The sequence below is a fragment of the Lissotriton vulgaris genome, chromosome 4_1 (assembly GCF_964263255.1).
Source record: "Lissotriton vulgaris chromosome 4_1, aLisVul1.2, whole genome shotgun sequence".
Lineage (NCBI taxonomy): Eukaryota > Metazoa > Chordata > Amphibia > Caudata > Salamandridae > Lissotriton > Lissotriton vulgaris.
In genome coordinates this window covers 1,164,664,843-1,164,682,178 of record NC_141691.1, presented here as the reverse complement: position 1 = coordinate 1,164,682,178, position 17,336 = coordinate 1,164,664,843, and positions in this window count along the sequence as shown.

Here is a 17,336-nt window from a genome sequence, read left to right as displayed (position 1 = left end):
CACGCATTAATTAATAAAGGCAATGGCTGTCCATGACAAAAAATGACATCAAAATACAAATAGGTAGTGCAAGGTTTAGTGACTGTTAGTAAAAGGTGAAGACCGTGCTGTACAAAAATAAAAGAGGTGACATATATTCAAATACAGATACAAAGAACATAAACTCTTGTGTGTCCACTTCTGAGTTAGATAGCCACAACAGACTCAAAATTGTTTCTTTTGTTGAGACTCCATATAGACGAATTGACATAAATAACGTCGATGTTTCGACCCTAAAAGGTAGTGCAGATTGATTAGCATCTGGGGCGGGTCTTCATCAGGACATGGGGATGAAAAGGACATCCTGTGAACGTAAAGGGGTAGGGGTTAGGGCCCTGTGTGTGTCAAGGATGGTCGAGTTGGAAAGGTAGTCTGATCAGGGGCATGCTCACCTGAGACAATGTGGAGAGCAAGAGTATCTTCAGTACCTCTTCTGGTCTGGGTGTCCGCCGACACCCTTGTGTTGTTTTTCTTAGACAATCTATAAAAGTAGTAGGGCAAAAGCCAGTGCCTGCCTTAGTATCAATTGACCCCTGGACTTGTTAAGGTTCCGTAACAAGTACGTGTGCGCGCGAATTTTTGCAATATAACGTCATGAGACTACAACAAACTACACGTCCCTTGATCCTTTGCGGACCCGGAAGCGGTTTCAGTCCAGACGCGGTTCTTCCAAACAAACGGTGAAAAAAAAACACGTCCTCGTCTGACGAAGGTAAGAAAATGACTAGTCCCCAACCGAAAAGAACTGAATGGCTTTTGAGATAGAGACATATACTACACAGAAAAGAAGACCAGAATACTTTATTTTAAATTCGCAGGCGAAGGCTCGGAACCCACAGTCCACACAGCCTGAACCTCCATTGAAGGTAAGTGGTTGAGTGCAGCCTTCATTTACAGTTAAACGCATGTCATTGAACACAAAACGGTCCCTGACCAGTTCCATCTGGTCATTAGAAACGGGCATTCCAGGCATCACAAACAACATACGTGGACATGGACAATCGATAGAAAGTAAGTGTAATGAGATCCAGTGACTGATTGGGCGATTGAGAGGAGTGAAATGAAGTAGGTTTCTGACCTTGTGGCACATATATATTTTTACAGTACATGTATGCTGACGACGGGGATAACTTTACGTACTCTGGTCTCTGAGTGAGAGGTAAGATAAAGGAGCTCGCAGTAGTGGTAGAGGCAGTGCATTTTTTTTTAAAAAAGGAAGGAAAATCAAGAAAACTCGTTTCTTCTTTTCCACAGACTATGGTCCTGATGAGAACTCAAGGTGGATTCAGTTCGAAACGCGTAGACTGTTAAAGCCTGAAATAAGCAAAAGATCCTAAGAAATATAAACAATTTGCTGTTGCATATAGAAAAAAAATTATGGCTTTTGTTGTGAATATTGTTTATTCCAACTAGAAAATAATTTATGTTTTCTCGCATTGTCTGTTGTATGTACATTTTTTGTGTAGTATGAAAGTGGTGTGATTGAATGTGGGATGAGATATTTTGAAATGTATATAGAATGCTGCTTGTAAATACAAAGATCACTAAAAGTTGTTTTTCTTGTATGTTGTACATAAGGTCTTAAAAACATAAACATGTAAAAAATTTAATTTTTTCAAAAAAACTGAAGATTGAATACTTGACTAAAGCAAAAATAAAAATACGATACTTATCAATCACGTTCGTACTTTAATCCTTTCTCCAGCATGCATAATCACAAACACCGCACGCTTCCAAGTGCTGCATCAGTCACGCAGACTGTAATTACACCTAGTACGGCACCTGTGGCCACCTGTGAGTCTTAGGAGAATTATCCCCCGGTGGGACGCCTGCCTAATTAACGGATCTCACAGTTCTTAGTTAATTATTACACTTTTCCCGCCCCCGTGGGTTAGACAAACACCACGGATGGCTACTAAGGGCTGTTTCGGTGCACTGTTTAAATTATTTTAACAGCTTGCGCCTAACTATGAACACGGCCAGTAGTAAGCGCTGCATGTCTACCACACCAGCACGGGCATCCTTCACCTCTTTTAGACCATAAATAGGTGGCTACCAAAAACATTTACACAGAGACTCATCATTAGATAATGGGTCTCACGGTGGTATCCTTTACCTTTTAGCCCCCTAGGTGATCGCCACAGGCAGCACTTACTCCTACTTTCTCCACTGGCTGGTGAAGAAGGTCCGCATTTCCTGCTCAAGGTATGTGCATTGGTTGGTACCTTCTCTTTGCCAGACACTAACTAGGGCAGACACTGACTTTTGCCCTACTACTGTTATAGATTGTCTAAGAAAAAAAAAACACACAAGGGTGTCGGTTGACACCCAGACCAGAAGAGCTACTGAAGATACTCAAGCTCTCCACATTGTTTCAGGTGAGCATGCCCCATATCAGACTACATTTTCAACTCGACCATCCTTGGCACACACAGGGCCCTAACCCCTACTCCTTTATATTCACAGGCTGTCCTTTTCATCCCCCTGTCCTGATGAAGACCCGCCCCAGATGCTAATCAATCTGCACTACCTTTTAGGGTCAAAACATCGACGTTGTTTATGTAAATTCGTCCATATGGAGTCTCAACAAAAGAAACAATTTTGAGTCTGTTGTGACTATCTGACTCAGAAGTGGACACACAGAGTTTATGTTCTTTGTATCTGTATTTGAATATATGTCACCTCTTTTATTTTTTTACAGCACGGTCATCACCACTCATTACCAGTCACTAAACCTTGCACTACCTATGTATATTTTGATGTCCTTTTTTGTCATGGACAGCCATTGCCTTTATTGATTAATACATGCACGGTATCTACAATCAGAGATACCAGTTAAACCATAATTGGAGTTGTGTGTCATTGTGTACAGTACATTCAGTATATATACTGAATCTATTTAGAGTGCATCAATACTAAAATTGCTACATTCCCAACAGAACCACTGTTTTTGTTTAGCATTCCCTGTGCAGGTTCTCATGCACACATGTATAAACTTTGATTTTGTACTGGTCAATGGCCTTGCTGTTTGTCACTTTGGATGCCCATCCCCTGTGCAGTTTCTCATGCACACATGTATATACTTTGAACTACGGACTGGCTAATGGCCTTGCTGTTTGTCACTATGGATGCCCTTTCCCCGTTAGTTTCTCATTCACACTTGTACATACTTTGAACTATGGCCTTGCTGTTTGTTACTTTCGATGCCTATCTGGGTATTATGTAATAAAAACTGTTACTCCTGTTGTCTGCTTTTTCAATGTCCTTGCTCAATAAATGTTTTTATGTATGGGTATGGTTTCATGTGACACATGATCTGTAAGCCAATTTAACATTGCCAATTGCTTGTTTTACTTTTTCAGCGTTTGCCAGAGGTGACAGGCACTTTGGTTCTTCTTGACTCTAAGGCTTGAGGGTACATTGGTGGGGGTTTGTGATGATATACTCTTATCCTAATCATTCTGTGGTCAGGTTTGCAAAATTGTACATGTCATGTTAGGATGCAATACCAGAACAGAGGTGAATTCTATCCACAGGATTACGTGCAGGCTGGCCAGGGTCCATCATATCTGTGTGATCTTTTTTGATGTGTGGACAGCAGTGTTGATGTCTGGTCATCTTGTGTAGGCCTGTCTTCCTAGTTGCATGGGTACATTTGCATATGTGAACTTGAGTGGTCATACAATGTTAATGGGCTGTCATTGTCAGTAGTGTTGTTGTGTGTATGCCCCTGCAATGCCAAATGCACACATGTATGATCCAGGTAATGATTGCCTGTTGTTTCAATTGTCTGCCATGTGCTTCAGATTGTGGGCACTTGTAGGAGTAGTATGTTGGGCACTGTGCAGTGTGTCAGCGAGTCATTGCACTCCTGGGGGATACCTTCTTGCTGCCAGTTTTGAGTATGCAGAGTGTGTGCCTGCCAAGACTGTGTTGTGTTTTGTTGATCAGCCATGTGTCTTGTTACTGTTTGCACTCACTGTGCAGACCTGCTCAGCCACACTGAGTTTATTTGTGAGTTTTTTCATGCATTGGCTCCAGTATGGTATATGGTATGTGGAGTCATGCCATCTCCTATAGGTGCTTCTGATGCCTACACATTGTGCGTTACTCCTCTGTAGACTGTACACTCCTCACCTGTCCGCTACTGAAGTGCACAACACTTAAATCTCATGTCTTGCACCCCATGGCTTGCCAGTGTGTGAGCCTCCCCACCACTTCATAGTGTGACACTATGCTGTGTGGTTCTGATCTGTGTACAGGACCAATGTGCCACTCAGTATAGTTTGCCAATAAATTATGTGTTATTTTCTTCTCCTATTTTACAGTCATGGTTGCTCATGTGCAGTGACTATGTTTGAGCGGCACAGTCCTCTAGTCATGTTGTTTTCATCTGGGTTTCCCTGAGTTGTGAATCTGTGGGTGATGAGTAAGCTGTATGTGTGTTTGCTGAGGTACTGCTACCCTTTCTGAGTGTGATATTCTCTGTGTGCTGTGATGATTTGTGTTGTGGGAGTACACGGCGTGCCACTCAGATATGTGTGCTACTGGTTTGGTGGGTGTCCACAACACACTGCTTGGTATGCATGCAGTGCTGTCAGTGTATGTTGTCTTGTACTTGCCTGGTGTGCATCCCCCTGATGGCCAGCTAAGTTTGAAATGGGATGTATTTTTATGTGCATCTGTTGTGTTTTTGTTGTGGATGTATGCAGTGTTTGGCCTGTGTTGGCTCTTTCTACTGCCGGATGCTATGTGTGTGTGACGTTCTATTTGCATGACATTGGGTGTGAGTAGTTTGTGCATTGTGATATATTCAGATGTGTGTTGCAAGTATAGTGTGCATTACTTGTGTGTCTGTCACATTTAGCAAGGTGGATTCTTGTTCATGAGCTTGTTTTGAGTGCACAACAGTGGCTTGTCCTCATACTTTTGACTTGTCACTTGTCAGGATTGTGCATGTGCATACTTGTGGTATACTATGACACCATGTTCACTTGATGACTGGTGTGGTGTCTCTGGCAGTGTTAGCTGATTTGTCCCATTGATCCCAGTGAGTGTTCATGATTGTTTTTTGATGATGCAATTCTTGTTTGCGTCGGGGTATTGTGTCTGTGCATTGGTCCTGAGTGACAATGTTGTGTACTCCTGTTCTGTCTAGGGTCACATTGCTTTTCCACTGTTTGGCTGCACGTCTGGGCCTGTTGGACTTCTGTGAATGTTGTTTGTGAGCTTTGTATTTGGTTATTGGTTTTTGTGTCAGCATTGGTTCAAGCATTCCTGAGTGTGAGTCTGATATTTGTGGATGCACCACAGGGAGCGTGATTGGTTGTCAGTGAACTCACAGGACGTCATTTTGACCACTATGTGTGTTTGTCACAGGTGTTGAGTGTTGCAGGTGTGAGGTGGGTAGAGGAGGCGTATGTGTGAAGGTAATACTTGTGTTTGACAGTCAGGGAGTGTAAGTTGACACAGATGTGTGGGTGGTCACTGTATGACTTCAGACACTTCCTATCATTCCTGTGCCTATGCATGGCTTGCGTTGATATATCCCTGAGTTGTTGCACAGACGTCACTTTGGTTTAATTTCACTCACTCTGCCACCCATGTCTAATTGGTGGCCTACGTGTGGTGTGATATGTTCCTTCCCTTGCATCTGATGTACACATGCCATGTGGCTTACTCCATGGTTTTCCAGCACTGTCCACTTCACTTATACTGGCTCATTTATTTTCCTCCATTGCTGCTTTCTTATGGTATGAGTATGTGGCTGTGTGTCAGTGTGGGGTGTTTCTGAGTGACTTGACAGGCAGTGGGAACAGTTTAGTGGATGTACATATGCAATGTGAGTCTTCATTTTGTAATTATTCTCAATTTGTTTCACATGAGTGGAAGGCAGGTGCGAGGAGGAGGGATGTTCAGCCCCTGGGCTTATATGCAGGATGTTCCTCTTCACCCCACCTTCCCAGTCAATCTCCCTTGTCTTTTGATGTGTGAAGTGTGAGATCTGACTACACCTGGCTGGTTAATTGTGCAAGGGGAACAGAAGGAGCACACACCATGTGCCCAAATGGGTGTGATGCATAGTGTGGGAAGGGTGAAGATGGTGCCATGTGAATGTGGGCGGACTGCCCGTGCCTGGCGCAGGCCCTACCTACTAAATTGTGTGCTGGGTTTCCCACGTCTTCACCGTAGCAATGACTTTCCTGGGACATTGCAGGGCTTTCGCTGTTGATGGGTGACCCGGAAGTGGAGGGGTGGGTTTCTAACAGGTGGGACATGTGTGAGTAAACTGGGGGATATGCTCCTGTCCCCACCAGAGCACCAGATGTGGACAGGAACCATATGTCAGCCCAGGAGTTGTGTGTTGTGGCTGTGTGCGGAGTTGTGTAGTTGTGTATTTGCATACCTGCAGCGTTGTCCGCATCGGTGTCCTATTTGCTGGTAGTGGATGAGATACAGCAGGGGAAAGGCTTGAAGAGCTGGATCCATAGCAGTTAGGACCGGGTGGAGGGGAGCGGGAGCCTGATTTTGCTCTCCGCTGTTGTTCTTCCGCTGCCTCCAGGTGGGTGGATTCTTCGCTGTCATGTGATGGGCTATTTACGGCATTGTGATTTGTACAGCGGATGAACGTCATTCTGCGCAGGTGTTTGTCTGTATTGGCTCACTCTGCCGTGGTGCCGAGAGCAAATTTCTGGCAGTTCACATAACTCTGCAGCGGATTGAAAATGGACTATGTTGCCCATCGTAAAATAGCGGGCGCGAGGACCGCCGCTGGAGTGCAGAAAAGGACATTTTCCGCCAGCATCGCGGATGTGCCTCCGTCCGCCACCATAACGAGCCCCTTAGTTTGTTGTATTGATCACAACTGAACATTCTACTCAAACAAAAGACTAGTAAAGGTAAACAACTAAGGGGAAATTACGAGTCTGCATTCTTTGACCACCAGACTCACTGTGGTGCAATGGTGGTGGTCCTGCACCCCCTTCCTTTCTGATGCAGCAATTCAGATCACCACCTATGCACCAGGGAACAACTGTTCCCTGATTGTAGCGCAGTGGACAGGAATATGCAATATGCAAAGCGGGACTGCGCAGTCCGCCGAGCATATTAGGACTTTCCATACCGCCTGCCTTTTCATGATCGTGAGCCTGCAATGAAAAGGCTGGCGGTGGGGAAACAAAGGGAGCCCTAAAAGGCTCACATGCCCCTGCCACCATTGGGATGTCTTCAGGGGGTACAACATGTGCCCCCCTGTTTGCATGCACCCCAAGTTTCAGCATGGCATGTACTTCACAGTCCATGGCGTTCTGGAACTTCTTTTGTGCTCCCATTGCAGTGCCTGTTTTCAGGGCATCAACATGAGAACGGCAAAAGAAAAGCCCGCCAGACACAAGTGGAACTCATAATCTGGCGGGCAGACCATGCACGGCTTGGTCGCTGGCCATTGGGGTACCGACGGACAGGTATGGCTCCATCTGAACCTAAGATCTGGTAACTAGGAATACTAACTTTAAGCCCTGTTTACTTAACTTTAGTTTTGTTGTTTACTTAACTTTAGTTTTGTTGTCCCACTTGCACCAATTTAGACTCCTTGGTCTCTCCTATACCATGCTCTTAAGAAACTCCTATATGTGGGTCTAGCCAGTATCTATAGCTCACCTATAGAACCATCTTTACAACCAGTATCATCCCCCAGCCTAGTCATAACCATGTTTTCTGTCTGGGTTGAGTCTCTTTTTAATCAACTAGTTTTTGTTAGTGTGTATATATATATGGATAAGTAGAGCATATTCACTCTGAACCTCAATAGAATTTTCATTAGAGGTCACCACACTTTTCCATCTCTAACAGAGCGGTGCCTCCTTCTTCCCGAGTGGGTGCCGGGTGAGGTGAGGTGTTCTCCCACAGATTGTTGGGTGAGTAGAACATAGATCAATAAACATTGTGTAACTAATTGAGTTGTAAATCAGGAGACTTATGAAGCTCCTGAAAGGCGGAGAACAGTTTTCTGCCGCCCTGCTTACTCTTGTTGTGTTGTGTTTTTAAAGTGCCATTATATCACAATTGCCTCTCACACCCCCTTTTTTCCTATTCAGGAAAATCACGACCAGTTGGATGACTACCAGGGAATACTTTGGGCTCAAAGATCTGGTAGGATTAATCCAAAATGTTAATTACACCTTATGTCTCACACAGTGCAGATGCATTACATCTTAAGGTCCTGAAGAAAGCTCGGAGTAGTTGTCCTCCCAGCTGAAACATGTCGACCACTATGCACTACGCCATGACATAGCCATTCTTTAAGACTATGAGGCGTTGTTTTTTTTCTTGACCCTGGACAATACTGAATAAACATATTTTTTGTCCCAGGAGCCAATTTTACAATCACCTTTGTTTTCTTTTTCACAAGCACTGCACTCCATTGGTCCTACCTCTGAAATACTGTGGTTAAGAATAACACCTTCCAGAACCTATCTCCGCATCATCATTAGGTGCATTGGGAGAAATTATGGTTCATGGTCTACATCCCACATGACCACACTCCGCCAATAACGGTGGGCTGATGGGAATTTTTCTAACCCAGTATTATCACTGTGAGGACATGTTGGTGTAGTGGTCTTTCGGGCATGACACAGCACGTAGGTAAGTGATCTGACCAGGTACCTCCTGTTTGTTTCTTCAGTTGATAAAGGGGTTTGAGCTACCGTGGTCATTAAACTTTCCCCTTTTGACCCCCCACCTTCTTTTTCTTGCATTCTTTGACCACCAGACTCACTGTGGTGCAATGGTGGTGGTCCTGCACCCCCTCCCTTTCTGATGCAGCAATTCAGATCACCACCTATGCACCAGGGAACAACTGTTCCCTGATTGTAGTGCAGTGGACAGGAATATGCAATATGCAAAGCGGGACTGCGCAGTCCGCCGAGCATATTGGGACTTTCCATACCGCCTGCCTTTTCATGATCGTGAGCCTGCAATGAAAAGGCTGGCGGTGGGGAAACAAAGGGAGCCCTAAAAGGCTCACATGCCTCTGCCACCATTGGGATGTCTTCAGGGGGTACAACATTTGCCCCCCTGTTTGCATGCACCCCAAGTTTCAGCATGGCATGTACTTCACAGTCCATGGCGTTCTGGAACTTCTTTTGTGCTCCCATTGCAGTGCCTGTTTTCAGGGCATCAACATGAGAACGGCAAAAGAAAAGCCCGCCAGACACAAGTGGAACTCATAATCTGGCGGGCAGACCATGCACGGCTTTGGCAGTGCTGTGCCTGCGCAAAGCCAGTGCAGCATAACCACATCTGTAATCAGAATCAACCACAATGGATCGCACACCGCTAGCCCACATTTGTAATCCGGCCTAAGCTCTTTCCATTCGAGAGGTTTTGTACCAAAGAGATACTTTTTGTGATCATTTGAAGAATTCCAGAAGTCTACAAAGACATTGTATTTCTGACACAATGGTGCACTAAGGCGTGAAAGATACTTCAGAGACCATGGGCCATATTCTCCAAGAGGCAGCTTTACTAATATTTCAACAATACAGCAAGACAGCATGCTGCACTACCTTGAGTGAAAGGAGAGAGCAGAAATGTGCCATATCTGCTAATATCTGCTCCCTCCTCGCTCTCTTGCACTTGGTTTTAAGCAAGAATGGACAATTCCTGCACAAAAACTATCCTGAAAGGCATTTCCCTCTCTGTATGTGTGAGGAAGTAACAAGAAAAACAAATCTATTTCTTCTTGTTGCACTGAGGCCAGGGATGTGCACTATTTTGGTGCAATCTCAGGTTTAGAAACCTTTGTAAATCTGGGATTGTGTCAGAAACCATGAGAGAATGTGTGTAAGTGCCTTCACTCCACCCATGGAATGCCTTGCTGCCGCAAAGTAATGCCAGGCAGTGAAATGAGCTGCCTTGACTTACTTTTGATTAATGAAACCACGCAGGGTGACTTTACATGGCTTTTTGGTGGCTTAGTAAATTCCACTAAAGAGCTTTCTTTGCCTTGAAATGACATGTGTAACACAAGGGCAATGCATGCCCTTTGTAAGTCTATCTCGAAGTATGTGCTGATGATGTGTTCCATGGGTTGGTTTGTAGGACAGCCTAATATTTGGGGAATAACCTTCCTTCATAACAGATGGTAGTGGACTTAGCAGTTTGTTTTAAGGCATTTCATTTTGACAATCTGTTAGTTGTTGGTTTGCTACATAATACAGAGATGTCTCCAGTTATGTTGAAGTGAGAGATGATACCAGCATATTATTATAGTACATGCTCTGAAAATGTATTTTTATGGCCAGAGTTCACAAGTTGTCATGAATGTGCTTCCTTGAATGCGACCATGGACTGCGGACAACTCCATACATGCATTTTGGGTTCCTTAGAATTGTCTTGTTTCTCTCATCTCTTTGTGGTTTTGCTTTTTCTCACCTGGATCTGTAGGAATAGGGATTTGGTTGTGTTCTTTCCTGTGCGCGTGGAAGACAGAATATGGATCGTCTAGATTTGAGGTGGGTTTCAATATTCAATATTTAACTGAGCAAGGAGCCGTAATGAGAGATCTGTTTCATTAAGGTGATACATGTTTGGTTTTTTTTGTAAACATTTTTTATTAGCAGCAGAGGAAAGAAATATAATCAAAAACAAACATATCAAGAAGTTAACAATGTGAAAAAGAAGAAGAAAAAAAAAGAATTTAATATCATGGGCAGGATAAACATATCATAATAAATGAATTCTCATTAGACCGTGACACATCAAGTGTAATTCATGTTGCAGGCATGTATTATAAATCAATATTCATGTGCTAGGTAGGCCTTGTATAAGTATTTGTTTCAGCAAATAACAGACCCCCAAATCTTATCAAATTTAACCAAGGCCTTATTACCTCTGATCCTAGCCAGAGTAGATTCCATACAATGAATCTCATTAAGTAATGACCACCATTCCATAAAGTGTGGGGATGTAGGGGAAATCCAGGCGCGGGCAATTATAAGTTTTGCACATGATAACATGATTGTAATTATAGACTTATGTGGAGTGTTAACATCAAGCAGAACTAAAGCAGGATCCAGGGAAAATTAACATCCTAATTTTAATTTCATTACATTCTCAATTCAGATATCTTAGGGCAAGTATACAACATATGCACCAAGTCTGCTGCAGCCAACGAGCATTTAGGGCATTTAGTTCTATCAGTATAGCTACTGTTAGAAGCCCATTTAGAAATTCTTTCAGGGGTATGATAGAGCATGCAAGTTGTCTTAAATTGTTGCAATCTTAAACTTGAGGAGAGAACGACTTTATGGATATTGCCCAAGGATCTATTGATAGCTGCTGAGCTAATATTACTCCCTAGCATCCTACTCCATTTCTCCAACAAGATACTCCAATCACTAACTCTGTATGTAATAAAGTGTTTATAACAGTGACTTATTAGGGACTTATTCTTTTGAGAATACAGACTCTCCCAGATAATAGTGGGCTCTGAGATACTCTGAAGCTGCATTTTTCGAATCAGGAAATCATATATTTGCATATACTTGTATCGCATAGTATCAGTAACATTATATAGTCTTTTAAGGCTCTCAAAGCTCAACAGCCCTTGTGCGCCATATAAGTCTCTGAGTGTTTTTATTCCGTGCGCTCGCCATATATTGGAGGCTCCATCGTTAAATATCCCGGGTAAGCCCGGATTTCCCCATAAAATTAAATTAGGGTGAAAGAAAGTCAAATTACAAAAAGCCTGTATATTGCGCCAGATTTTTACCAAATCTCTTGCGGTCTTAAACCGTACTCTTTTAAAATATTTAGGGTCATTAATCCTCCAAAGGAAAACCTTAGCATCCTTATCGAACATAAACGTTAGAAAGTAAGGTCAATTGTCTGATCCTTCCGAATTAATTAAGTATCTCATACGTCCAACATAAGTGGACCAAAAGTATAATTTAAAATCCGGAAAGTTCAGCCCTCCTGCTTCTATAGTCCCTTTTAAGAGAGTCATAGATCTGCGGGGTTTATGATATCTCCATATAAAACTACTGAAGATACCTTCCAAGTTTCTAAAGAATAAGTTACCTAAAGCCAAAGGAATAGAGCGGAATAAGTAAAGGAATTTTGGTAGTATTATCATACGTATCAGATTAATTCTGCCTATGATATTTAAGGGTAGTTTATGCCATTTTTTTAATAGAGCTTTAGTAGTTTTAACTAATTCATCATAATTTATTTTCATTATATTCTTAACTTGAGCAGTGATCCTAACCCCTAGATAGGTGGCCGTTTGACATAATCCAATAATTGCACTCCCCGGTTTGTAGTTGCCAATTATTTGGGTTTTATTTATGTTTAATTTATATCCGGATACATCCCCGAATCTGGTTGCTTCCACCTTAATGCCTTGCATAGCTTTCACGATATCAGTTGAGTAGATAGCTATGTCGTCAGCGTAAGCTGTGATTTTTAGTGTATGCGGGCCACATTTAAAAGGAATGATATCAGATTGAAGTTGTAGCGCTTGGAGAAATGGCTCTATTGATAATGCAAATAAAAGAGGTGATAAGGGACACCCTTGGCGAGTTCCACGAGTAATAAAAAGAGGAGTTGACGTCAAGCCAGCATAGTTGATTGTTGCTTCAGGTTTATCATATAAAGATTGTGCCCAAATCAAGAATTTACCCCCAAAGCCAAACCCACCCATGACTAGCCACAAGTACTCCCACCCCACTCAGTCAAATGCCTTTTCTGCGTCTAACATGATCATACCGAGTGGGGAGGTTTTCTTTTCCGCTATATCAAAGGCAGTTACCGCCATAGTGATGTGTGCTGTAGTATCCCTACCCATGACAAACCCATGTTGGTGTGGGCTGACTATTTTGTGTATAAAAGGTGCTAGTCAGATGGCCAGCACCTTTGCAAAAATGTTAGCATCTGCATTAATTAAAGAAATAGGACGATAAGAGCCGCAATCATCCGGTGGTTTCCCTTTTTTTTTTTAAACGAATTTTACCCTATTCCAAGAGTTCGGGGCTTTCCTACTATCCCCTATGAAATTAATAACTTGAAAAAAGAGTGGTATAAGTTCCTCAACACATAGCTTATATATTTCCACAGGGATAGTGTCCTCGCTGGACGCCTTCCCAGATGGCAAAGAAAAAATTGCTCGTCTAATCTCAAGCTGACTGATTTGAGCAGAGATTGACTCCATCCCGAGGGAATTAGGTCTAACGAGGAAATGATCCAAATAATTCTGGATAGATGTTGCTGTAAGGAAAATCTCAGGAGTATATAATTTTTTATAGAATGTTACAAATTCTTCTAGTATTTGCAGTGGTTGGTCGATAATAGTGTCATTAATGCCCTTCAAATTTTTCATCAAGGTATTAGCTTTCTCCTCAGCTATTTTAAAAGCTAGTAGTGTCCCGACTTTATCTCCACTTTCATATTGTGTGATTTGATTTTTATGCAGTTTTATGCTGCTTTTTTCCCAGAAGGTGGTTTTAATGGCTGACTTAAGCTGTCCTAGACGCAGTTCTAATTCAGTTGTGCTAATGGTCCGTAGGCGAAGGGCATCTGCCAATAATAACTCTGCTGATAGAATGTCATATACCAAGGTTATGTCTTTCTTGCGGTTTTCTGAGTTCTGATGAAGAAGAAATTGCTGAGTAAACCCACGTATGCTTGCCTTGCAAGAGTCCCATACCATAAGACATGTAGTAGAATCAAGATTAAACTTAATAAAATCAGAGATGTGCACCTTCAGTTGTGAAATAAATAGAGTATTAGTAAATAAATGCCAAGGGAAGGAGAAATGTCGAGGTGCTGTGTGTTTCTGTTCAATATCAAATGATAGTAATACTGGGTTGTGATCAGAATTAATTCTAGAACAGAGTTCGATGGTACTAGTACTTGCTATTCTATTAGAAGCCCAGATCATGTCGATGCGGGAACAGAGCCGATGAGGAGCCGAATAATATGTGTAGCCGGGCGCAGTTGGAAAGGCATGACGCCAAACGTCTTTTAAATTATGCAAACGCCCTAGCTCGAGAATGGCGGCCCGTGTTCTCCGCATTCGTTGAAAGGAATTACCCCTTGTAATGTCAATCTGATAATTCATTATGCAAATAAAATCCCCCATGATAAACAATTCGCCTGACCATTGCAACAGTTCTATATTCAGTTGATCAAATACGTACGCCTCATCAAGATTTGACCCGTAGACAACACGAAATACCAGTTTACTTTTTTCAATAGTTAATTGGACTGTGGCCCACCTAAGCCGTTTATCCATAAGGATGGCGACCCCCCTTATTCAAGCATTAAACTTAGAACAGGTTAGCACCTCTAAGCCCAAATGACTCAAGATTTTTTTATCTTTATAAGCTACATGTGTTTCTGATAGAAATACAAAATTGGGTTTATACAGAGCTAGTTCTTCCCGTACCAGATGCCTTTTTCTTTTTACTATTTAAGCCTGCAACATTCCAGACTAAGCAATTTTACTCGAGGGATTTAACAAAAAAAGAGAACCTCAAATACATCCTGTTGTTATGTGTAGTTAAAACAAATAATAAACTTATCTCTAGTTGTTTAAGATACTTTTCCTCCTGTGCTATTTTTTCCAAACAAAAACCCCTCCCCCAAACATTCCTGACCCCCCTCCCCTTCTACCTCTTCCCTCCTCCTGAGAAAGGGTACCCCTCCGAGATATACTAACCCAAATGTGGCTGTACTGGCAGCAAAAAAAAGACGGAGCTGCGGCCACGAGGATCCAGCTGTATAATGTTACCAACTCCATACCATGTATATTATCTAACTGTATCTTTTGTCACAATATAGTGATATATTCAAATTCAGCTGCTGATTCTCTTAATTAGTGCCCCAATCCAATCACACTGACCAATACATGACTTAATTCAGTCTAATTTTGATTAATGATCAAAGATTATTTCATTGTTTATTTTCCGATTTCGATTGATCCATTATTTGCTCTACCTCCCTTTCTTCCATACAGTAGAATGTGCGTACGTTTTTTAGAACCTTTAGCTTAGCTGGTTCTTGCAAGTAAGCCTGACCTCCCAGCTCCTTGATGGGGTCAATGTATTGTCGAAGTTTCCATCGACGATCCATCGTGAGTTTACTTAGATCCGATCGTACGAAGAACGTGACTAAGTCACTAGTAACCGGGGTGTTTGGTCTTGCTTTTGATGAGACTGCTTGGCGAAGAAGAAAATTACCAAAGAAAAATCAAGATAGGGCGCAGGTACTGACTGTTTTTATTTCTTTGGGTCAGAGGGAGTCGGTGGGCACGTTGTATCTGTGAGTCCCAGTCCCAATCTGATAACTCTGGGAAAGCTTTCTGAAACAAGTGAACAATGTATGCTCTTGGATCGGCTCCCTCGACCCCTTCCGCAATGCCGAATACATGTAGATTTAGTCTTCGTTCCCGATTTTCTAAATCTTCGAGTTTGACTTGCATTTGGCAGATCAGAGCCTCCTGCTTGTTCACTGTTATTTCAGAGCGGGTTGTGTTTTCCTCTGTTACGACGACCCTTTGTTGTAATTCTTATATTTCTTGAGATATAGCCCCTAATTTCTGAGACATTTCATGTAGTGTTGATAGAGTTTTATTACTGTCATCCCGCATCTGCTGGTAGTGGGATTGTGCTTCATGTTTCTGTTCATTGAGCAGTTGCAGGGTCATTTGAAATGACGAGGAAACGTCCCAGTGAAGACTACAATCAGTGGATACTTCATTTCGAGATATGTTTAAGGGGGGTATATCATTAGTGTAGTCTGCCCCAATTAAGCCATGACTAACGGTTGTAGCTGAAGCTAGATCAGGTATTCCGGATATTCCAGATACCAAGCTGGGGGTGGAGATCACCCCCGGTGTTAACATTTGGGAGGTAGGAAGAGGAGAAGACAGAGCGCCCATTCTTTCTGCCGTATCTGTGACACTATCAGTTTCTTTCATCGATGCCACCACAGAAGTAATCTCATCCGCAGGGCAGTTTGTCTCCCCTGAAGTAACAGCTGAACCAGAGAGACTAACCTCAGATGTCTTTGATGCCAAAGATTTAACCTGTGCCTGTGCCCATTTCCTTATAGGGCTACTCTCTGCTATTACTTTTGTTGTAGTAGTTTTAGTTTTGCATGTAATCTTTTTCGTCTTATTCTTATTTTTACCTCTTCCTTTCCTTATGCCATTCAGAAATTCCTTAGCTGAGCACGGAGGTGTGTTATTACCAAGTTCAGGGTAAACAATATAATCCTCATCCGTTTCAGCATCTTCCAAGTGTTCAGTCAGATGCTCAGACAGGAGCTCAGCCGGTCTAAGCTGTTCAGTCTCAGCTACTCTTGCCACATCTTTGATTGTCTCCTCTCCTACAGCTGACAACTGCCCTACCGGCCTTACCATCTCTTCTCCGTCAGCTGTTTCTTTATCGCCGGAGTCTTCCAATATCACTACCGCTGATATAGAAGCCGACATAGGTGGAGAAGAGTCGGCGTTTGCTTTGGCATTAGCGTTAGCGTTAATGTTAATGTCCCCAAGAGCCTCTAGACGAGCTGCTGGTTGAGCCTGTCCAGAACCTTCTAGTGATATTGTATTTGCATCGTTCAAGGTGATGTTAAGTGCACTCGCTAAGACAGTATCTGAGACAATAACCATAGCATTATTCTCGCCCTTTGTTTGATTCGCTATGGTTTTGCACTGTGTCCCAAGAGAGAAATTTGATGTTGTTGTAGAATCATTGGAGAGTACATTTGATACAACCTTATCGAGTACCGCAATGAGTTTAACAGGAGTTGGCAGAGTTTGTAAAGCTGGTAAACAGTTAAATGGCTTACCAGCGTTTGGTGCAGGTTTCTCCAGTTTACCTGGTTTCTTTCCACCATCGGGGATTTTTGCATCAAACGTCTCAATAACAGTTCCTACAGCTACTGTTGTAGATATAGGATTGCTCTCCAATCCTGTAGTCACCCCCGTCTGTTTCGTGGTACGTGTAGACCTGGTGGTCGTCGGGGGCTTAGGTGCCATAGCAGGTCCCTCTGAAGCAGTTACAGATCCAAAGCCTGAGCCCAAGCTTAACCCCCAGTGAGTCTGCAGATTAGATAAACCAAACGTTGTCCAGCCCCTTGAAGTTATAGGGGAGATTTGTCGAAGTCGGATGGTCCTAAGTATTGCCTTTACTCGGCTTTCAATCAGCCACAGACGCCACATCCAGCCCTCGCTGTTTAGAAATCCGTTTTAGTACCGCCAGATCAGTGCCTTGGCCCCCTCTTGCAGTCCC